Source organism: Fukomys damarensis, unplaced genomic scaffold, assembly GCF_012274545.1.
Source record: "Fukomys damarensis isolate Sample0158 unplaced genomic scaffold, DMR_v1.0_HiC HiC_scaffold_9, whole genome shotgun sequence".
NCBI lineage: Eukaryota > Metazoa > Chordata > Mammalia > Rodentia > Bathyergidae > Fukomys > Fukomys damarensis.
Window position 1 is genome coordinate 49,165,525 of NW_022900921.1, and position 25,303 is coordinate 49,190,827.

At 40.3% G+C, this 25,303-nt stretch overlaps 1 long non-coding RNA gene across 1 annotated transcript; it reads right to left on the bottom strand.

Annotated features, from left to right (window-relative positions):
- Nucleotides 1–209: 209 nt before the first annotated feature.
- LOC104847809 lies at nt 210–25,300 on the bottom strand. Its single transcript, XR_776235.1, has 3 exons — nt 25,122–25,300; nt 3,946–4,038; nt 210–418 (listed from the first exon to the last, which is right to left on the bottom strand). It is a non-coding gene; the product is annotated as an uncharacterized LOC104847809 (long non-coding RNA).
- Between the last annotated feature and the right edge of the window lie 3 nt (nt 25,301–25,303).

Genomic DNA, 25,303 nt, shown 5'->3' on the forward strand with positions numbered 1-25,303 from the left:
CTTTCTCTTTAATATCATTTCTGCCCACAGAGATGTCAGTCATCTTTCTGTTTAATTGTCTTTCTCTCATTTTAACTCACAGTTCCAGTGGGTTCAATCTAGGGCTGATCAGCTCTGTGGCTCAGGGTATGGATAGAATGCATCACATGCAGTATGTGAGAGAGAATCTATTCACTTCTTGTCTGAGTGTGAGATGGCAGGGAGATGAAGAGAGATGGGTCCCACCACCTCCAACCACCACAACCCCAAACATACACAGGTACCTTTTGGGTCCTCCATCTTAAAGGCTCCACCACATCTCAGCAATACCAGGCTTAAGACAGTCTTGCAATCATGGGCCAGGGGCCACATCCCAGACCCAAGTTACAGCAGGTGGCCAGTAGCTGCAGTCTTTTCTTCAAAGGTATAATCTTTAGTGCTGTTCGTGATATGGACAGTGGTATTAGGAAAGTGTCCCATTTTCCATAGGCAAAGACATTGTCTGACACCACTGGCTCATCTCTAATTTAATCTAGCATCAATAAAAATATTACTGATGAACCCAGAATGAAAAGTTTCAGGAAACTGTCAGATAACAAAAGGTATTTGTCATGTATTTCATTTTGACAAAACAGAATATTGAATACTGTGTTTTATTACTGTCAGGACAAAATATTCTTGCCAAGGACCAGGACCCCTGGATCCCAAAATGGGGCAATGCTGCTGAGTGTCTACCCTTTTGCAGTGATCAATGTGACAGCAAAGTGCTAAAGGATCTGAATCTCATCTTCCTGGAGAGACAGAAACAATGCTCTGTGGGAAGCAATTCCATATCTGGAAGCTCCGTATTTACTACCTTTCACAGGGATGTAATGAGCACAAAGGGATGATGACAGCAGTTATCCTGAGTGGAAGGTTGTACTGGATAGCACCCCAAGGGAGCATAGCTGGTTCCCAGGCAAGCAAGTGACTGCACAAACTGTCCCTGCCCTACAGCACACTGTAGTGCTAATGTCCCCATCATCCAGCCAGCTCCAGGTTTCCTAGGACATCAAGAAGGGCACAAGCATTTGAGGCTGGGATGTCAAGTAAAGTAAATCAGACACACAAGCTTAGCTATTTCATGATTCTCTTATAGGAGAAAACCACAGTATAAATACATGAAAGAGCAAAATAAAAGATAATAGGAAAGAGAAAGGTAGATCTTGTGCAAATGGAAAAGAGACCAAGCGATGAAGGGAGATGGAAGGAAGGAAGAGTAAGGGAATGGAGAAAAAAGTAAATATGTTATGTGTGTGTGTGTGCTAACTCTACACAATGAATGTGATCATTGTGTACTACAAACATAGACTAGAAAAACTAAAGTGATGCTTTTTATTATCAAAGCACAGAGACCTAATAGGTTTAAAGATAAATTACTATCTGATTTTCATGGACAACATGACCCCAACTCTCGGGAGCTAAGCCAGCTCTGTACCAGACAATAGCCCATACTAAAGACCTGGAAATAGATGCTGCTTGCAAGGAGAGCTACCACTAGGCAGACCCACATATGCAAAGGCAGTCAAGGCCACCTCTCAGTTGCTAAAGAACTTTAATCAGTTTGACGGGGTACAGAAAACAAAAAGTACTGTAGCAGTGTAGATGCTTTTCTCTTCTATGGGTCTGGAAAAGTAATTATTTGTTACTGGCTGAGCTGACCACCTGTAAATTAATTTCAACTTATTTCTTGTATAGAAATGAAGTGGAGCTAGGGTCTATCTGGGACGTCACTATTAAAAACCTGTGGCCTGGGAATTGAGTTGCATCTGTTGATGTCATTTAAAAGATGCTTAGCAACTTCCACCTTTTTCTTTTCAAAGTCTAGTGCCCAAAGCTTTTCAGGCATGTACCTGCTTCTGAGGCATTTCCACAACTGAGGCAAGGACAAAACTCCAGCAGGAACCATATTTGCATGTTCTTGTTAGCCAGTAACTTACCTCAGCTGGCCTGAAATGGCACACACTATTTCAGCAAAGTCAAGAAAAGGAAATCACTTGAAATAGCACTTGGCTGGGCATTGCTTGAAGCTGCTTGGGGTCTGGTTCCCAGGTGTCCATTGCTCTCTGTTTCCCTAAACAGGGGTATTGTGCATCACTTGCTCAACAACTCAGGCAATTTCTTGAAATGTCTGCTAACAAAAATAAAACTACCAGAATTTTACTTTTCTCTTACAGAATACAGAATGGAGCTTAACATATAGCAGATGTTTTATAAGTTTTCATTTTAAAAATTTAATGAACAGATGTGGGATTATTAGAGAATTGTTGCTCTTTTATACTCCAATGTTAGGTTTTATCTCCCCAGTGTTCTAGTGAGGACCTGTTTTAACTGCATTTGGAGAGGAGCTACAGCAGGAGACAGACCTCTGACTGTGTGCTATTTGGGGAATGAGATGAATTCCAAAGAGTTCTCCTCAGAGTTTAAATTGGCCACATTTGTGAATTTGAATGTGGGGAGATACGAAATTATTTTGACTGGGTGGCCTGATTCCTGCAAAAGTTCAGTTTCATAGCAGCTCTCCATATTAATAGAGGAATGCATCACACAATGGATTGGCCATGGCTGTGACATGACTGGGAGGAACACTGCCTCTCTCCTTCCTCTTCCACTGCCTGTGATTTGTCTTCTCCAGGACTAGAAGGCTCCTCCCTTCCTGCAGGGTGATGTCATCACTGTCTCTACTGGTGGCCCTGCATTCCTGTGACTTCCCATGGCCTCCACTTAGAAGGTGAGCTGTAATGGCTTCAGGGGAGCAGGGCCAGGTTTTCACATCAACCTCCTCATGACCCCTGCATCCTCTGGACACACAGATGTGAGGTACTTAACTTACCCACAGACTGCCACATGTGTGACCTCACAGAACTGCTGTCTACTGCCTGCAACAAACCTACAGATGAGGATCCAGACAGGAAGGCTTCTGGATGCCACCCTGGAGACCAAGAAAGGTGCCACCCGAAGGACTGTTGCTCTGTGCTTCCACCTACAGGAGAAGTGTGTGTGTCTGGGACAACTTTACCTTTCCTTCAGCCTTGCAAGGTGTGCCCCTCTTTCATGCCAGTGTTGACGTTTCATGCTTTAATCTATCAGGCTGACTCAAGAGAGGGAACCTGACCTGAGAATCCACTTGTGACTGTGAGCTTCTTTTACCTCATTTAGGGTTTTGAATTTTGAATTTACTTTACATGCCCTGTCAGAGCCTGCCCTGGACTGAGAGACACTGCACCCCGTCTCACACTGAGATCCCACATACAGAGGCCAGATATGGTGATATTTCGTTCTGTCACATGTAAACACACACACACACACACACACACACACACACACACACACTCAAAAAGGAAACACCACAGGACTAAGGAAAGAAATAGCAGCAGTGCCTGAGGAGTTCCATCTTTGGAATTGCAAAGATATTACAAAAAAGTACTATGTATTTATTCATTTCTGTATCTAAACTGACAGACTCAATTGCTTCTTGAAGTATTCTCTGTCTAAATAAAATTTGAATTAAGATGCTGTCTAGCTCCCATGATGAATTAATTTTCTTGAATTATGTATTTTATTTTTAAAACTTTTTAAAATTAAACTTTTTGATTAATAATACAAACTTACAAGTTGTGTTAACTAGTGAGTACCATGTGGTTTTCATACATACATATATTGTATAATGTTTAAATCATATTGAACATATCTGTCACCTCAAATGTCTATTATTTCTTTAGCACAAAAACACTCAAACTCCTTTCTTCTAGCCTTTTTGGAATGCACAGTATATTTTCATTTTCAATAATCACCTAAGAGCACCCCATGATGACTTTAAGTCATCCCTAGGTTACCTCATGAAATGTAAATGCTATATAAATAGTTGCTATATTATGTTATTTGGGGAATACTAAGGAAAAAGTCTGTACATAGTAGTACACATACAATTTTTCTTAAAGATTTTTGTCTGATGTTGGTTGAATCTGCAGATGTAGGTAGAATCCTCAAATACAGCAATCATTCACATGCCTTAAATGCCTATTGTGAGAAAAAAACACGTTAAACATTAACACATTAAAAAAGAGTGAGATGGTAAGTTCAAAGAGGGCAGAAGAAATGTCAGTAGAGATTAATGCTATAAAATTCATTTATACTACAGAAGATTGACATGACCAAATGTTTTTTTCTTAAAAATTAGTAAAATAGATGCCTACATTTATAGTAAAAATAGAAATCATGTTGAAGAAGGCTTTCAATCACTGGGATAGCAATGGATTCCTCAAATAAATCATGGAATTGACTAAACACATAGAAAGAAAATTATATCATGATCTCTACAAGGCTGGTAGACAGCAGAGGGGAATGTTGCTATGACTTTAGCACACCAGAGGGTATCATAAATAAGATGTGGTGAAAACAATCAACGAAATGTTGATAAATTCAAGCTGCTTTCTTTAAAACTCGTGTGTCAGAAAAGATCATAAATATAGTAGAAATATAATAAACCACAAATAGCTTATGCATCCATCAATAATAAAAAGGATAAATAAAATATATCTATAAATTGAACACTGTACAAAAATAAAGCAACATACAGAAAAACCCAGCAATCATGAATTTTAAAAATATTGTGCAAGTTTCAGAAACTTATACAGCCATATATATAATTTCATATATGTGAAGTTCAAAATGCATCAAATGTATATAAATATATGCTCATTTATGAATGAGAAGCTCTTGTAACTTGCAAACATGGCAAAGTTCCTCTGCTCCCATGAAGAAAGAGTATACATTTACGCCTTATAAATATCAGTCTGGACATGCATCACAATGGATATGGGGGTAATATCATACATGGTGGGCATAGAGGCTGGGAACAGTGCAGAGAGCCAGGCTGTGTTTTTTTCCTGAAACTAGGTCTGTCAGCTGGATGGACTGGCGGAGATCATTAAGGAAGACTTTTGACCCAGCTGACAGGAGGTCCCCCAGACCCTGGCCCATGCAGTCATGCCATTGAGGCCTCTCCTGCTCCTCCAGCCCCAGCCAGGCTTCTCTGTGGGGAATGATAATTCAGCCTGCTGCACAGAATCACCCATAGACCACAGAAATTTGAGCTCCATCAATTGCTCTTGCCCTCAAGGCATTAAGTTTTGAGATGACTTGTTATTTGGCAAAAGATAATTGATGCAGTCACATATCCACATAACTTCTAAGGCACTGGTGATATTTTATGTCTTCTCTCAGATAACAATTGTATGCATTCATTTTATTACTGTCCTTCAAGTTGCACATGACTACTTTGTACAGTTTAGTGCATGATATACATTACTATAAAGTTTTTCTAAAAAGAAAAAGTTGTTGAATGTTATGTCCACTTTAAGAAAGTCACAAACTGATTAAATAGTTCTTGGTAAATAAATGTTTTTGGCCAAATAAATATTGAGTTAATCACAAGATTCTTACTAAAACCTATTCTTCAAGCATAAGAATTTCCTAAATGGAAATTTTCTGATACACAAAGAAAGGAGAGCAAAGTAATTGAAGATAAATATGAAATATCTTTGAATGTATAAAAGAATAATAGTAACCTCTCAGATTTAAAAATAAACAAAATAGTGTACCAATAGGCAACTCAATCAATTGTATTCTATATGCTAGCAATGCATACTCAGAAACTAAAATTCAAAACAGATTTGTAATAAAACAAAATAATCAAATATTTAAGGATAAATTTAACACATATATCCAAAATTTATCACCAAAAAATCATAAAACACTGCTGAGAGAAATGTTAAAAGATCCTAGCAAATATGGTAATATACAATTTTTATATATTAGAAAAAGGAATATTGTTAAAATCTAAGTTTTTCCAAATTGATTCTGAAACACAATTTCAGTCAAAATCATAGAAAAAAGTGCTTAGAAATTATAAAAATGATTCTAAAGTTTACATGAAAAATAAAAATATACAAAATCTTTAGTAAAGAGCAAGGAGAAATACCAATACCTGACTTAGAATCATGTTATGCAGCTAAGGAGAAAAGTGGATAGCTGGTGTTAGGGGGAAAGTAGAACAGAGCCCAGAGTCAGAGAAGGGCTTCCCTGTTCCATCAACTTCTGGGATAGGGACCAAATGACCCCATGAGAAGGGCATCTTCCCATGTCCCTGGAACTGTTGCATTTCCACATAAATAATAAACACAAACCTTGTTTTTACTTTGCACCATGTGCTAACTGGGAAGGGATCATACACATAAACATAAAAGCTATACTTCCATAAACTTAGAAAAAAATGTGCAAATCTTAGTGACTCTGGGATGCATAAAAACTTCAAAGACAAACAGCAAAATTCATTAGAAAAAATAAAATTGCTTTACCAAATTTCAACATTTACTCCTTAAAAAATTCCATGTTTTTTAAAAAAATCACAGATTGGGAAATATATTTGCAAAGCATAGTATTTCATAAAGGATATACAATGCACTCTTTCAACTCAACTATTTAAAAATTCCAAAGACTTGAACATTCAAACAGAATATTAAATAAACTCATGAATATAAGTGTAATGTCACTAATCAGTAGGGGAAATTCAAATATAAATCACAGTCTGATATCTTGTATATACTCATTAGAGTAGCAAAAATTAAAGTAAAAAAATATTGAAACTTCCAAGTGTGAACAAATATATGAACAATTATAACTCTCATGCATTGGTGGAGGAAATACAAAAGAACACAGTCATTTTGGAAACCAGCCTAGCAGCTTTTATTAAGTTAACCACAGACTGAGAATATGGCCCGCAACTAGCTTTTACCCAAGAGAAAGAGAAACATTTCCGTATGAATGGTTACTGCAGCCTTATGAAATAGTAGTCCCAAACTGGAAACAACTCAAACACTCATCATAGCTGAGTCCAACACTATGACTTATTTCAGTGTAACTCTACAATGTCACCAAGCTTGCATCGTTCTTTCAAATGTAAAGTTTCTCTTCTTGGCTGGTGCAAGCTAGTTCCAGAACACCCAAGGGTATATTAATGTATACATGAAAGTCAATTTATTGTTTCATATTTGTTCTATGCTTTCTGTTCATGTCATTTTACACAGATTTGCTGCAATATGGGGCATTTTTCCCTTATATCCCCCTCTTTAATTGCTTGCTTTGCCTGGTGAATTAATTCTGTTAGGATTCATGAAGTTGTAGTCTTTTTTATCTCTTTCTAGAATATTCTTCAGAATATTTTGGAGTGTTGGTTTGGCGGTCATAATTTTCTTCAAGTGTTTTTTATCATGGAAGTACCTTATTTCTCCATCAATTAGAAAAGATAGTTTTACAAGGTACATCAGTCTGGCTTGGAGGTTGTTTTCTTTTAGGGCTTGAAATACTTTGCTCTAAGCTTTTCTTGACTTGAGGGCTTGTGTTGAGAAGTCTGCTGTGATTCTGATGAGCTTTCCTTTATAGGTTATTTGCTTCTTTTCTCTAACAGCTTTCAATAGTCAGTTCTTGTGTCTTGTCTGGAATATTGAATATTATATGCCTTGATTGTAGATCACAATTAATTGGAGTTCTATATGCCTTACTCATCTGTATTATCAAATTCTCTTAACCTGCATGAGAAGTTTTCTTCCATTACTTCTGCAAACATGTTTTTCATGTCATTTTGTGCTATGCTATCTCCTGATTTTACATTGACTCTGATCAATCTTATATTATTATTCTTTGTATCAACAACTCTTGGATTTTTTTTTATTCCCTTGCTATTTTTTATTCATTAAGTATATTAGTACATTTTAGGCATACAATAGTATGACATTCATCACTGGGGATTTGTACCTTTACATAATATATCTTGATTGCATTTTTCCCCCATTCCTCTGCCTCCCATTTCCTCCACCCCTCCCCATTTATAAATACTTTGCTTCTGTTTTTCCTTATCTCATATTTATTCCTTTTCCTTGTTTTCTTTCACCTTCCTGTTCCAATTCCCCTCTCCTCTTGGACCTTTACCTTCTATTTCACCTTATCTATCATACATTTTGATCCTTATTTACACTTTCAGTTTCTCACACTACAGAAACTATTCAGTATCTACACATGTTTGTCCTATTTAATTCACTTAAGAGTATCACCTCAATATGCATCCATTTAGCTATAAATATCTCTAGTTTCTCATTCTTTATGGCTAAGTAGTACTCCACTTTATTTTTTTAAAATGTTTTCATTACCTAGTCTTCAGTGGTTGAGTAATTGGGCTATTTCCAACTTTTAGCTATTACAAACTGTGCAACTTACGTAAGCATAGGTGCACATATATCTCTGTGGTATGATTCTCTTAATTGTTTCGGGAAGATACCCATCAGGGAAATAGCTGGGTCAAATGAGACCTCTAAACCTAGATTTCCACAGTGATTGCACCAGTCTACACTACCATCAACAGTGGAGAAGGGTTCCTTTATCCCCATAACCCCACCAGCATTTGTGATTGGTTGACTTCATAATAGTATCCTTTCTTTCTGGAGTGAGGTGGAATCTCAGCATTGTTTTCACTCACATCTCTCCGTGATGTTGAACATTTTTTCATGTATTTGTTTGTTGCTTTTACTTCTTTGTCTGAGAAATGTCTGTTCATTTCAGATGCCCAATTTTGCATTGGGTCTTTAAATTTGAGACATCTGATTTTAAATTCTTTATATATTCTAGATAGTCGACCTTTGTCTGAGGAATAACTGGTAAAAAAATTTTTCCCACATTGTGCTCTTCATTCTCTTGGTAATTTCTCTTGCTGTGCAGAAGAGATCTCAGTTGTTGATTATGTGTGCTAGTTTACATGTGACTGAGGTTTTGTTCATGAAATCTTTTCCTACAACAATGTCTTGAAGAATTTTACCTAACCTCTCTTCCAGCCAGTTTAGTGTTTCTGTTTTAATATGCAGATCTTTGATCCATTTCAATTTTAGTTTAGTGCATGATGAGAGATATAGGTCTAGTTTTAATCTTTGGCAAGTTGAAACCCAATTTGTCCAGCACCATTTATTAAAGAGATTATCTTTCCTCCAGTGAGGGTGTTTGTCTCCTTTGTCAAAGATGAGGTAGTTGAGTATGTCTGGAGTTGTTTCTGCATCTTCTAATCTGTTCTACTGATCCTTGGGGCTGTTTCTTTGGCATTATCATGCTGTTTTTTATCATAGTACCTTTGTATTATATTTTCAAGTTGGGGATTGTAATATTCCCTACCTTGTCTTTGTTGCCTAGAATTGCTTTGGCTATTCTTGATCTCTTCCAGTTCCAAATGAATTTTTGGATTGTTTTCTCAAATTCTATGAAGTATACTCTTCAGTTGGGATTGCACTGAATCTATGTAGCAGTTTTGGAAGTATGGCCATTTTCACAATATTTGTTCTTCTTACCCAGGAGGAAGGGGTGTCTTTCCACATCCCCTTTAATCTCTTTTTTCAGAGTGCTGTAATTTTCAGAGTAGAAGTCTTTTATTTCTTTCATTAGGTTAATTCCTAGGATTTAATTTTTTGGATGATATTGTGAAAGGAGTTGTTTCTCCAGTTCCTCTCTCAGTGAGTCTATTGTTCATGACAGAAAGTCTATTGATTTTTGTGTGTTAATTGTGTATCCAGCTATGGTTCCTTGCTATTTTTAAAAAAATATTTATTTTCATGATTGCTAACTACAATTCTGTCTTCTATATCTGATATTCTGTCCACACATTGGCTCATTCTGCTATATACACCTACAGTGGAGGTGTTAGTCTATTTGAACCTTATTGTGAATTCCATTTCTTTCCTATGTTGAGTGCTCCATCATTTTCCTAAGCTCTTCTATTTTATCTATATCTGTTCTAGAGTCAGTAACCATGTCTTTCATAATGGTCACCCTCTCTGTAGTTATATGAAAAACTATTTCTGATTTGATTTTTTTCTAGACCCTCAGATAGCTTTCTTGTTACTTCCATTTTTACCACTTCAGAAACTCCAGGTGGGTGGGTTTCAATTGTTCCACTTAGTCACCCCTTGGATTTGCCTTTGGTGAGCTGGATGTTTGGGGCCACGTCTTGCTTAACTGTCTTCTCAATTTTTTTTAGTTTAATTCCTGGGTTGATGCTCGTAAATTGTGTATAACAAGTAGCTTTGTTGCCAGTGTTTAAAATGCTTAATAAATGACTACTTCTCAGAGATGTCTTCCAGGTATAGCTCGCTTTTGGGTTTTGAGTCTGTTACAAGTTTCTTCCTCTTTGATTTATTGGGAATGAGAAGTTGCTGCCTATTTGTCCTAACCCCTAGTTCTTTGGCAATGGCCTATAGTATTGTTTATGACCCTTAAGCAGTCTCAATCTTGGCTTACCAAGAAGAACAACTGACTAGAACAATTATGTCACCTTGGCCAAAGCAGTACAATCATCAATAACAGTAGCATCAAACACACTGTAGAAAATAAATAACCATGGTAAATATTAATTTGCAAACTTTAACTATATTAATTAGATTTCTGCTTATATAACAAAATCTAAAACAAACCAGAAAAGTGTATACAGTAAATATCCCCTTAGCATGGTGATTTTACTCTAAGAGAAAAAAATTTAAAAGGGGTTAGAGGAAAAAATAAAGAAATAGAAAAAGAGAAAAGGATTAGAAGCAAAGATATAGCACAAAGGACAATAGAAAACTTTGGGAAACTGGTGAAGACAGGCAAGAAAGAGAGAAGGAAGAAATAGAAAGAACAAAACAACCACAAAAAAACTAGAAACAATGTTCACACATTAAAAAAGAACAAACTAGAAAACAAAACAAAAAAAAAACAAGAAAAGAAATAAGAAAAAAAATGCATTTCAAGGTGTATCTCTGCTGTCACTAGTAGACAAAGTGGGCAGACAGAGACCAGATCTGTGTTGATTAATCCCAATAAAATAGCCCTAGATTTGTAGTGGAGTAGTGGATAATCCCAGCAAGCCTGCATCTTTATTTCTGAAGTTCAGGCTTGTTTCTGGTTGTGAAACTGGAACCCATTTTTTTCAGCCTGCAACATTCTGTGTTACCGCTGCTGGCTTGAACTTGGCTCCTTGACCTCCTGAAGACTTGAACCTGGTTCCATCTTACCATGATGGAGCCAGCTGCCCTGAATTCCAACCTCAGTTGGCCCCTTTCCAAGATGGTAATGCTGAGTTCATTGTTTCATTGCACTAGTGGAGGCCTCTCTGTGAAGGCCTCTGTATAGTCTCCATTCATCTGAAGGTCTGAGACACCCTTCCCACAAAGTGAGTCAGGGCTCAGGGAGAAAGTGCTGCTTTCCACCTCCTTCTTCTTCATTGAAGTCTGTCTCTTTGCTCTCCTTGTGGGCTTCAATTCTCCCTTCAGATCCTTGCTGAGTCCTGAGGACCCATTTCCCTCCTTCTCTTCCTCACATTGCTATATTCCAGTGTCTGCACACCAAATGTCACAGAAGCTGTTCCTCTGTTGTTCATGACTCTATCATTTTCCCAGGAGTCTCTAGATGGGCTATTTTTATTTGTTGACAAATGAGGCAATTAAAACTCAGAGAGTATAATGACATGTATCAGAAAAGATGACCTTGACAGTCAAAAAACTCTTTACCTAAACTGACTTAAACATAAGGAATCTGATATTTTCCATGGTTGGGAGGTCTTGGGAAGACAAGGTTTCAAAAATGTTTATGTGGCTGGTGCTTCATTTCATTCCTCGTGTCTTCCCCCTCTGTGTTCTGGTATTCTTATTGTTTGCTGGGTTCTCAGCCTGGATTTCCAAGCATCCTAGGTACACTTGACAGTGTCTGGTGCTGAGGCAGAGATTCTCTTCCCCCAGGACCCACAACTTGGACTCTAAAACCTTCCCCAGACTGACCTCCTTTCTTTCTAGCCCACCTGAGGCAGCTTGCTCATGGCTAGAGCACTGCAGAGTCAGAGGACAAGATGTGTCACCAGACTTACTACCTGGGACTGGGGGTCTGTCACACTTCTTTAAGATGCTAGAAGAAATGTGGACTTCCATACACATTTTATACTCCACTGGAGAGGAAGTGATGGTGTGGAGACAAACTGGCCATGTATGTGATCCTGTCAAGACACAGACTAACCATGAGAAGTCAATCTTTACAACCAGGGACCCCACCTACTCAAAGGTGAGCCAGCTCCTCCAAAAATATGTTGGCAAAAATCATGGTGCTCCTCTTGGTACTGCTAAAAGAGTTCCTACCCTTGAACTGTTATTATCTTTGTCTGTTTATTAGTTCAACAAGATTGTATAGGTTCACAGCTGCATCTCTGGTTCTACTTATAGAGGATTCATACTTTACACTGTCACAATGGTTTTCATGGAAAAGGAGTAAACTCAATCTTATGTATATTTCATACACACAAGAAGAGTCTGCTGTGGATTGTATGTGCCCCCAAATTCATATGCTGTGAACTTCTTTCTCAGGGTCACAGTGTTGGGCCACCTCTCTGCCATTTGGACAAGATCCAGGTAACCAGTGTTGAGGCTCTAGAGCTTCATATGAAGGGATGAGATCTCATGGCTTCTCAGCCTTCTCTGGCTCTCTGGTCTCTTATCCTATTCCAGCTCCCATGGGATGATAAGGCATAAAGTTTCCTGCCAGGTGCTAGCACCTCGACATTGAGATTCCCAGCCTCCAAATCAGAAATAAATCCCTTTTCTTTGTGAGTTACCTAGGATGCTAATCTGTTAAAGCAACATGAAACAATTGTAAAAGAAAACTAATTTTTTAGGCTTTCCCTTTACTGGAATTTTTGAACTGTATTTCCTCAGACTTTCAGTATTATTCACAAACAATAGAGACAGACTTTAAGAGTTAGAGGCCTAAATGAAAATTTTCCTGAAGAGTATTGCAAGCAATAGAAAATAAAGAGTTTCAGCCTAAAATTTGTTTCAGTTGTAACTCTAGTGTTCACTGCCATGATTACTATAATATGCCATGTGGCACAATTACTGTTGCCATGGGAACAATAAATTTGATTTTCTGGGGTTTTGTGCCCATGAAATCTCAACTAAAATGCTGCCTTCATATACTGTCTTTTTCATCTGCTATACATGTACTTGAGTCGAAAGTAGGCTGCCTGAACTGAAGACAGAAATGTTGGTTACTTTCTTTAAAAATGTCTCATACCTCAGTGGTATCAGAATTAATTCTGAAAATGAGTGTATAAAAATCATTTTTGATCTTACTTCAAACACAATAGATTGATCTCTTCCAACCCGTCACACCATTGCTTGGAATTAAAATCCCTTCTATAATTTCAAATTTTGATCTATCCACTTTTAAAATATTTGTTTGAGTTGGTGCTATTCAATGTGGATGGCAAATTATTGATGTTTTGTTTGGTTACCTTTTGTTTTCTAATCAATACTTTATACAGTCTCTCTAAGCAGCTTTATTACTGCCTCCGGTCTTTTAATAGAACAATACTCATCTGGTTTCCTGAATAAAACACATTAGTTAATGTCCATGACACACAAACCCCAGTTATGTCAACAATTGACCTCTTCTGTTCCTTCTTTCTGTTTCCATGTGAGTTTAAAACATGTCTTTGTGACTTCAATGAGAAGAAAGTGTGAATCGCTATGGTTATCACATTCTGGTAGACTCTAGACTTAGTCTTTACTCCCTGTTACAGATCTGTCTTAATATAGCAGAAATGTTAACCTTCTCATTCACTATAGTAACCCACAAAGAAGTCTAAGTCAGTTTGGCTCCAGTGAATCACAGGATTGCTTTCGTTTGTTTTTCCTTTTGCCCTGCTTTGGCATGGGTAACAGCAGCAGCTCAGGGGATCAAGCTGTTTCTTCCACATCTCATGTTATGCTTAAGGAATGTGCACACCTGTTTGCTCTTAAACCATAGACAGTATGTCATTTTGCCTTAAAGACTTTCATTGTTAGTACACAAAATCTAAATTCTACCACTCTCTAGAGAGCCCTAGGGTTTTTGAAAAAAAACTTTGCTTGATGAAAAGTCTTTGTGAATATAACTGTTGGAATAAAGCTTAGAAAGGAGTATGATAGCTCCAATTCTGCCTGTTTCAACAAGGAATTAGCATGTGGTGTGAGACATTGTGCTAACTACAACCACATCAGAACTCAGAGTTGGGATGCATATTTAAAAGGCTCAGCTGTTCCATAATGATACCCTGACAACTTAACACCAGCCAGTGAAGGAGAAAGAGATGGCAGGGCACCCACAGGTCTGTGGGCAGTTTAGGTCCCAGATGGCCTCAGATTTCTCCAAACTGCACGTGTAATGCACCTGATAGTCTTCAGAGGCTGAGTGCTACAGACATGTTTAAAGCTCTCATTTTTAAACAAAGAGCAGAAGAAAGAAGATTTAAATTAAGCACATCCATAATACCAGACCTTTACTCTTTTTTTTTTGATTGGGATATCCAGCAAACACTCACTGGTGAGCTTTCGGAGAGCTGCACACCATATGAGTAGCAAATGTCCTTGACATTTGAGCAGAGTGACCTCATCAACATATAATGACATGGACAGTGAGGATTGGCCCTGTGAAATGGCCTGAGCATAGGCTGAGTGGTTGAAAGATCCAAGAGAGGGGAGCCAGGTGCTAAGCCAGGCTAAGGGTAATGAGAGGCCACCACCAAAGCACACTACATCCTGGTCAGGGGTAAAACGTACTTCTATGCATGAAAAGAAAAATCACCTCAATAGCAGTTGCTCATTTAATTCTCATCAAATGTTGTGTATCAGTTAGGGTCCACTACTGGAACAAATACATGAAGGATTTACTAAGTAATCTCACAGTGGCTGTTTGTGGAGTCAGGGGTGGAAGAATGCAAATCTTCATGTTGTAGAGCTGCAGAATCCAGTCAAAAGTCTGGAGCTAACTACAAAGTCCAGTGGAAGTCTATGTGAGAAAGCCAAAGGGTTTGTGTTGGAAAGATGAAGAGTCTACATTGGAGGTCTGAAGGATTGGAGACCAATATCAATGGTGATGGCAAAGACCAGATCTCTTCCAAATAATAGAACCACTTCCCTCTTCTTTCCCATCTAGGCCACACATTTATTGGTTGGTTCCTCTCATATCCAGGGCAGATCTCCCCCTGCTCAGTGTCCAGCCTATGCATCAATCATCCAGACACACCCAGAGGTCTATTCTACTAATCTGCTAGGCATTTTTTAATCCAGTCAGGATGATATTGCAATGAAGAATAACAATGAAATGACCTTGTATTCCTATTAGAATGGCTGACTCCTGACACTGACACCATCAGGTGCTAAAGAGAATGTGCAGCCCCATGAGCTCATGTTCCTGGCTGGTGGGGAGCAGGACTACAAGGCCACACTGGAAACTTTCGCAGGTTCTCACAATCCAATCATGGCACTGCCATGTGACCCAGCATGATAATGGCACATGAGCCAGATATTTCATAAACTCAGGACCACACAAAAATCTTTCTGCAAATGTTCATGAATGTAAAAATCAGAGTCTGTCTAAGTTATTCAGTTTTTTTCTAAGTTATTCTATGGACAGGTAGAACCCACATCTTGGAATGTTATTTACCAACAAGAAAAAACAACCTATCAGCATGCATACAAAAATGAAAGAACCAGTCTTGGTGGCACATGCCTGCAACCCTAACACTTGAGAGGCTGAGGCAAGAGAATGAAAGTGAGTTTGAGGCTAACCTGGGCTATATAGTGAGTTCAACACCAGTATGAGCTGCATAGCAAGACCCCATCTCAAAAACAAACAAACATGCAAAAACAAAATGAAACAAAGCAGAAGTTAACACAGAAGCTTATGTCCAGCAGGGCTAAGGTGAAAAACAAAAGTGTGATAAAGCTAAATTTGACTAGCTGTGTGAGATGCTAAAAAAATAAAAATAAATAAAGCAATAGAGCCTGAAAATACATCAACAAAGAGTTAAGAAAATGAAGCACAGGAAATTTTATTTAATAATTTCATTTATTTATTCTCCTAAAAATTTAAAGGTTTTATAATTGGGTAGTTCCTTTAGAAATGGCTTGCCAATTAAAAGTATTACAGGTCCTTCTTGCCTCCAACAAAGAATTGAATGAAACAAGCCAAAAATGGTGCCAAAAGTTTACTAGAAATGTGAGGGGTGACCCTCACTTTGATTTGAAAGTGAGGGGAGAACTACCTTTGCAGAGCAAACCTGGACTAAACAGAGAGGAAAGGATAAAAGCAAAAATAAAAGTGCACTCTAGGAGATGCAAGTGTACTACTGTGAGGAGTCAGGATCAGGAGCTCCTCTGGTATCTCAGCTCTTTTATGCCATCCACATCTCAGAGCCCAAGAGGAGTTCCCCATAACAGAGTCCTAGAAATGATTTAACATTGTCCTGGGATTTTGTAATTGACAGATGCCCCTTATTTTCCCAGCCAGCTTTGCCACATGCAGTTTTAGGCTGCATCAATTTTAGGCTTCACAGAAACTGAAAAGAATATAAGGGGTTTCTACATGCTGATGCCCCATTTCTTTTGTGATTTACACTTTACATGAGTGTGGATACATTGTCACAACTGATGAACCAGTACCAGCCCATTATTATTGACAAAAACTGATGCTTTTGAAGTTTCCTTAGCTGTTACCTCATGTTCTGTTTTTGTCCTGAGATCTGATCTTGGATACCACAGTACCCTAAACACAGCCTCAGGCAGGTGACCAAGGTCATGTCATCTTAACAGTGTACACCCATGATGATGCAATGTGATAATAATAAAAGTTTATCTCTATAGATTTTCTCCCAGACTCCTAAAACAGCCATCTAATCATGAGAAATATATCAACAAAACCCAAAACAGAGAGACACTCCAAAACACCTGACTGGCACTCTGAACTCTGATGTTTACCAAAAACAAGCAGAGTTATAAACTGTCACAGTAGAGTTGGAGGAAGTGGTGTCTGGGGAGGGGAGTCCTGCCCTGAATAGAAGGAAGTCCTAAAATGAGATACTCAAAATCGGAGAAACCATATAGGGCATAAAGGAATATTATACACTGTGGTGCCAACTCGTCTCTAACCTAAAGTGCACTGCAAAAAGAAAGGCTCTATGACTGCCATGATGAACAAGCTTAAGTGTAGAATTATTAACTAAAATGTCCAAAATATATAGATAAATAGAAGAACCAGAATTCAAGCATAAAAATGATATTCTGATCTTAAAGCACTTCTCGTTATAGTATTTTTCAGTATAGCTATACTCAGATATATAAATAGATGGGCATATGGCTAGATAGATGATTAGATAGATAGATAGACAGACAGACAGACAGACAGACAGATAGACAGATAATTTCAGGTACCAAAACAAAAAAAGAAAGCAAGGCCAATTAAATGTACAGGGTACCCATGGCACTCAGACCTACCAGCTGGCTGCTGTTTGGAGTTTGGTGCTGATATGGTGATGTAGGATGGCTCTGATCACAAGACCCCAGCCCCAGAGCAGAGGGATCCACACAAAGCTGGGAGCCTGCAGAGCTGAGCTGCTCTATGAGAGCAGCTAGAGAGGCACCGGCCTTGCCCTAGGCTGCAGGGAAACTTTCCAACTAGCAACAGTCTTAGACCCACCATCCTATAAAGACTCAAAGTTTCCCAAAAGCCCCAAGTTTAATTCTGATCAGTGAATGTTTTATGACTTGAGGTTTTAGATAAGAAAAGGAAAATACAAAACCTCTGCTGATCTGCTGTCAGACTAATGGCCTTCAGCTGACCTGAAGCTGAAGCTGGACTCACCCAGCTATGTCCCATGCTCATAATGACATGCACTAATGGTGATTGGATGGTGAGCTGACAACAGATCTGATGGAATTTGAGTGAGGGAAATGACTGAAAGGTCACTCTGGAAATTCTGATGGGCTAGCGATCTTTTAAATCACTGATTATGGAGTCCCACCTAGGGTTGCTTTGCCAACAAGCTTGGGAGTCAGAAATTTAACCTAGCTTTCTGCCAGATATACCACTGCTCTTTGACTTACAGTGGGTCTACATTCCCAGTAAACCCATTCCAAGTTGCAAATGTCCTCAGCTGAAAGAGCACTGCATACACGTGAACTACTCAGAACCACAGCTCAGCCTCAGCTGAGTTTAAATGTGCTCCAAGGTGACTTTAGCAGAGATTTGGGCAAAGCCATCTAACATAACACCTGTTTCCTCATCACAGGTTGAATGCTTCCTGTAATTTATCGAATACCTGTCTTCAATACCTATATCTTAAATACCTGGATTCAAATCCCTGGCAACCAAGTTGTGCTTGCTGACCTGCCTAGCATTGTGAGAGGATCAACTGCACATCAACCACTATCCAGGAAAAGATACAAGCTCCTGATCTGAAGACCATTTCTACTGAATGGGTAGAATCATCTAGTGTCAGGACAACCACACAAAGACACTGAACACCAGGCAGTGACCAGTGAGTCCTGACTCACTGAGATGAGCAGGGAGTTCTGCAAAAAAAAACCCTCTGCTCCTTAGAGGGCAGGTCACCAGAGTCAGAACATCTCACCTCACAAGGCCCACGCATCTGCATGCCTACAGCAAGCAGGCTCAACCAGACTCTTCCTCTTGCTCAGAGCTCAGGCTCCCTGTGTCCCTGGAAGATGTTGGCTCTGGAGGAATTTCAGTGCTGCTCCTCCTGGAGAGGCTTTTGCCAGCTAGGCTTTGTCCCTCCTGCACCACGCGGATCCTAAGTCAAGGTGCTCAGCGAAAGTGTCTGTCCTGCTGAGGTCGCTCAGCCAAGGATCTCTGCCAAAGTGCTCCTGTTCATATCTGGAGGAGCAGTTGGACCCTGGGCCACTAATGTGCATTTTGGTCACCTCTTATAGAAAGCCTGGACCAGCGGTCGGGGGCCACAGTCAATGATGGGCACCATCTGCCAGGGTCCTCACATTTCAGACCTAGGTGCTTCTGAAAGATGCCCATTTTAACCTGTGCTCCATCCTTGCACCTATGTGATCACCATCCTGGAGACCTCACTGAGCAGAGCTCACTTGAGTTGCTGAGGATGAGGACCAGCTTGCTAGATACCCAGTGATCAGTGGGTCTCATACACAGTGGAAACTTCCCTGGTGGGGAGCCTTCCTGCAGGACCCCAAACCTATGTCCTGTGCCCTCCTAGGCCTCTGTATAAGTATTTAGTCTAGGATCATCTCCCAAAGTCCCCACTCTTCATTCTTTACAATCAGAGAGACAAAATGGCCCCTCTGAAATTTGCCTCAACCTCCACTCAAGGGATTCTGGTGAGTCCTTGTCCTTTCTCTACTTCAGGCCTGCATCCCAGCCTCAGCTTCCAGTTCAGAGCCTAACCATAAGCATTCTTATGGCTCTTTTCTCTATTGCACAGTTTTCAACCTGCAGGAGAGCAGAAAATCACTTGAAGAGCTTGTGTCAGGACACCTCTACTGAATCAAGCTCTAGCGCTGAGACCAAATCCCCCCATGTGACTGTAACTGATGGTCCCCAGAAAGGGACTGCTCTATGTGAGCCTGCACACCTCCCTCCTTTCCATCGCCTTTCCATTTTAATTGTGCACCAACTCAGTGAACCTTCATCTCTGCAGATGGTTTTTAACAACCAAAAAGTCAAAGAACAAGCTTTTGGATGGCTCCATTTCCAAGTGTGAGATGGATTGTGGAATTATACGTGCCACTTTCTTGCCTAAGAGAGAGCTTGTGAGTATGCTGTGCTTAGGTTTATAAAGTACTTTAAACCTTGAATATGAAAAGCGAGTTATGAAATATTGATGACCCATCTGTTTCATAAGCCTTAGCTGTGTTTAGTCAAGAGATTTTCCCCTCTTGATGTTCAAAGACAGTATTATTTCTAGGCAGAAGAATTTGTCTTATGGTAATTATAAACATTCTGAATTTATAAGCAAAATACATACAGCAATTTCTCCAAAAGTTTCCCCAAGTATCTCATCATAAAACAGCAGAACTTGAGAATTCTGCATAGGAAATCTAACCCATCTCTCTAAATCAGCCAGAGCTGTTCCTAAGTCATTTGGGAAGAGATTAATATCCTTTGAATATGTTTTTTGTTCCAGTTAGGAGCAAATTTTTTCTTTACTTATAAAAAGGGCCCAGAGTTGCCACCACATCTTAGAAAATTTGACATCTTTTAGATAATCAGCAAAGGGGAATTAATTTCAAAGGTGGCAAAATGTTTTACACTGATGTTCCAGCAATGAACCCTCATAGCACGGGTTGTCATGGAGCGTGAACATTAAATACAGCAGGGTTCCATGGGACAATCTGGAAAGCATAGGGTTAAATCTATGAAATGAGAATTTTTTTTTTATAAATCAGCCAGAGCTGTTCCTAAGTCATTTGGGAAGAGATTAATATCCTTTGAATATGTTTTTTGCTCCAGTTAGGAGCAAATTTTTTCTTTACTTATAAAAAGGGCCCAGAGTTGCCACCACATCTTAGAAAATTTGACATCTTTTAGATAATCAGCAAAGGGGAATTAATTTCAAAGGTGGCAAAATGTTTTACACTGATGTTCCAGCAATGAACCCTCATAGCACGGGTTGTCATGGAGCGTGAACATTAAATACAGCAGGGTTCCATGGGACAATCTGGAAAGCATAGGGTTAAATCTATGAAATGAGTTTTTTTTTTTGTAAATTCCCCAGAGGCTATAATATTGGACATGTGTGTCCCGATGTCAAATACAAGGTTGTATGTAAATACTGTATGTCAGTGGTCTTGGGAGTCCTCGAGAGAGACGTGATTAGGGTTTGATGGTATCAGGAGGTGCTTTGTCAGAAGCAGCAGAGAACAGAGCTGACATTCTTGCTCTGCCAGGCCATATGATGATGGGGCTGCCCTGGGACTCTGCACTGAGTCCCCCAACACAGAAAAGACCACCAGGTGCGAAGCACACTCCAGTGCCATGTTCTTGGGCTTCCAGAGCCATCAGCTAAACTTCTTTTCTTAACAAGTTACCCAGTTTGTGGTGCTCAGCAATAGCAACAACATACAGACTAAGGCATAGCTCTTTCCCAAACTGTTTTCCCGAGAACACGGCTACATAAGATGTTTCTTGGATAAAGAATTTGGAAAACCTGCCTTGTAACTGATTCAAAAACTTTGCATAATTTGGCAGAAGGTGCTCCTTCCTCAGTGCACCTTGCTAGTGTGCTCCAGGATGATGCCAAAGCCTGTGGTCTGCAGGGCTGTGTGGTGTCTGATGTGCTGGAAATGCCAATGATGCTGCCTTCCATAGCTGCAAAGCAGTCACTTCCTGAATCATGGTTCTGGTCCACAGTGGACAGTGTGAGTCTGAGAATCCTTCTCACAAAACCATCTGTTCCCATATACCCAGTTGCCTAATTCCCGGACTTACTAATGATGAGTCTACTTTTCCATTTTAAATTTGCAGAGACTTGGGAAAATGAGATTTTTTTCCTGGGCCCTTTGGAGAACCTCAACCACCAAAAAAGACATTTGGAAGATGAAACAGTAGAAGCCTTCAAACATAAGCTTGAAGAACAGCAGGTGACCTGCAGGCAAGATCTGATGAGGCACATGTGTCGTCTTCATGAAGTTAGAGGACCCTAGCTGGCTGGCAGAAAACAGATGTAGAAGTGAGTCTCACTTCAGAGACAGGGAGACTGAGAATGTCACAGGGAGAGACAATGGAAAGAGAAGCTGAGAAGATAGCTCAGAGGCAGTGCAACAGGCATGATTGGAAGAGGAGATGGTAGACAGCTTGGTACCACCTGTGTCAGGAACCTGCAGCAGAGGAAATGAGCACTGCCAAGAAACAAAAGACAATCCAAACTCAGCAGTTCCCACAAGCATCCACATCTAGCTCCAACCTCAGAAGCAATATTTACACTGCCCGCGAGCATTACTGGGCTGCAGTGGTAAGTGCCAAGGTGACTTTCTGCCTATGGCCCTGGGAATGTCCAGGTCTGGGGACTTGGGAACGCTATATCCCAGGAAACTCCCCAGAGGCTGGTCACCCTGATTAGCACTAATTCAAAATACACCGTAGCTTGGGGACAACCTACAAGCATCCTCTCCTCATGGTGCCTGAAGTTCTGTACATTTCATTCCTATCTCACAAACCACTTCAGAACTCTCATAACTGACAGTGGCAGCAAGTGCAGTTCTTCCTGCTCAGTAGTCTGTGAGTGAGGCGCAGTACATTAAGACCTAGTCCTGAGTGGATGCAAAGAATGATTCTTCTACATCTACAAAAGGTGAACTTTCTCCCATTTGTTAGTGTACAGGGTGGCCCATTTGAGGGGAAATCAATAAAAAATCTTAAAAGTTTCCATGTTTACAAAGTCTTTATTTTCATTTATGGGCAAATTAATTTGTATAGAAAGGTGCATTTTCTGATAATGCTGCATAAGCAGTGTTGCTAGATGAATATGTAATGTTCAAATGTATTGATATACTTTCCAACCAAACTTTCTAGTTGTGTTTTGAGGTTGAACACTGAGATTGAGTTGCACTCCTTAATCACTTGCTAATTCAGATTTTGCAATGACAGCCTCCACATGTGCTGAGTAATATGGAGAAGCATGGCTAGGTTGACAGCAAGCCACAGAGAGCCCATCACTCATCCCCTGTATCTTAGACCAAGAGAAGATTTAGGCGCAAAGTCTGGCTGTATTCTGCATGCCTACAGCAGCCAGGAGAAAAATAACTCATGGGTGGAAAGAGTGATATTTGCTTCCTGGCCTCAGGCAGGAAGTGCTGCCTCTCCTTTCCAGAAGGAGTAACACTTATATACTTCCTCCTCTGCTATATTCAAGCCTGTGTCACTTAGAAAAGGGAGACATGCCAGGTTGGGGAACAGTCAGAGGCAAAATTCCTACTTCCCGGCCATGTTCTATGCGGGAGATAAAGAGGGGTCAGTGGTGGGTAAGATACATGCACTGCCTAGTTGCAGTTTTAGGGATCCAGATTCCCTCTCTCCTGACCTCCCCAGGGATGGAATACACTGAGCCCCTGAAATCTCCTGCAGACTGTAATCTTCATTTCCTTTCCACTGTCACAGAGCTTTTTTCCAGAGACGGATTTGAGAAAAACAAACAAACAAAAAAACAAGACTCTGGGGGAAATGGCTAGAAGTTTGGAAACTCCTTATCACTCAGAAACCAGCATTTTTGAGAATCTCAGAAAAACACACTCCGATTAACACACTTCTAACTTTCCATGCAAAAGTGATAGTTAATGTCTTTAAGTTAAAATTATGCTCTAAAGCATATTTTAATCAATTATAGGTAGCTCATTTTATAAACAATAAAATTATCCAGTTAAAAACTAGAAAGATGAAAATATAAATCCCACACAGTTTCACCACTCATAAATAGCCAAGTTGTCAATAATAAACGTTCATCAACAGCAGTGAAGACTTCCGTTCTACTGACTGTGTCTTTACAGATTATATAATTACTAGAATGTTGTAGAATATTTAGAGAAAATGGTGAAACAATAAAAACAAAATATAATCACCTAACCCTATCACTCAGATAATTATTTTCAACAATTTGTTTATATTATTTTAGTCAGCACTCTTGAATACACAAACTCTGTCACTTAGTTTTATAAAATTGCAATTATTCTATTCTCTGTAATGAGCTTTTTTGTTATCGACTATTGCACAATTTAGTCTTCTTTGGGAAGTTTGGCAATATGCAAGACTATAATTGGCTTTACGTTTTATTACACTCATATAATAGTCTAAATTGATTCTGAAAATCTTTCCAGAATTAGTAATGCCATAGTGATTTTCAGCCTTGGTGACACTCAAGCAATTCCATTCTTTGGAGCATGTCAGAGGCTGCTCTGGGGTTGGCACCAGCAGACTACAACCAGGAGGCCGAATCAGGAGTGGCTATGAAGCTTGAAACTAGGGAAGGGAATGGACAGGCTGGGGGACAAGGAACCCACGATAGGCCAGGAGAGGGTCCCAGCATCAATGGTGGAAACATAATCTTCAGGGAAACAGAGTAGAACAGAGGATTCTCCCCAACCTGCACTCAAACAAGTTTCTTCAAGCACACTCCCAGTAACTCCTCGTGAGAAGAGGTTCCTGTACTGCTGGGTGGGGCCAGCTCCTAGAATGTCTCCTCAGAGCTGTCTAGAAGAGGGGACAGCATGATCAGATACATATTTTATGAAGAACTCAATGGCAGGAAGGTGGCAAATGCCAGTGCGGAGTGTCGATTATAGGACATAAGTTAGAAGAGTCCTCTGTCGTTGTCTGGCTCTGGGAGAAGCAAAGACTTTGGTTCATCTTGATGACAATTAACTTAGAGCAAGCATCCAGTACACATGGCCTGTGGTTAGCTCTTCGATCTGAGTGACAGTACTGGAGCTGACTGTTTTAATCTGTGCAGGATCTCACCTTGCAGCTCATCTTCCACTCTCTGAGCTCAGTCACTCCAAGTGCACTGGGTGCTTAGAGTGAGTGACATCCTAGAGAACAACTCCTGTCTCCACGAGCCCGCCGTCGCTCCTATTCTTCCTCATGTTGCCTGAGGTGGTAAATCCTCCTGTGTCCACCTTCCCAGGAACACTCAATGGTCTACCAGTCCTCGTTAGAGCAAACAAACAAAGTCCTTCTCAGCACTTTATCCTTGCTCCTTCTGGAGCAGCCAGGGCTCCCTCCTTGTCTCCTCCCCTTCCCCGCTGCATTGGGCTCTCAGGGAGCAGGATCCATTGGGGAACTCCCTCACGGGAGCACAGGCATATCTCCCTAACTCCAGGGGAGAGGCCAGGCCTGTCAGTCCTGCAGTGGATTTCATCACGGACAGTTGCTCTGCACTCTGGAGAGAGACCAGGACAGGTGTATGCTGCAGGGATTGGAGGAGCCTTAACTGGAGAAGCCTGAATAGCACATAGTGTTGGGTGCAGCATCTGAGATGAAAAGGGCAACTTGGCTCTTGCAAGCAGTGATAGCACAGTGGCCTCCACCCTGGCAGTGCTAAGGGTCAGGATGGAAAGGATTGTGTAGGGCAGGCCTAGCTCTCAGAAGTTCTGGCAGCAGGCAGGTGTGGCCAAGTGGCTGTGTACTGTTTCCAGGATGTGTGTGTGTGTGTGCACACCGCACACCCCCACTCCACTGGATATACCTACCCCCTGAGGGCTGCTGTGAGCCATGGTGGCCATGCCAGCAAGGCCAGCATCGCATCCTCCAGCAGCAAGGGGAGATGGATTTCCTGGGCTGCTGTGAACTCTGCTCAGGGTCCTGGGGCTGCCACAGTGCTCATCCAGGCTCTTCTTAGTCCCCTGGCAGTCATCACACAGCATGCTGTAGC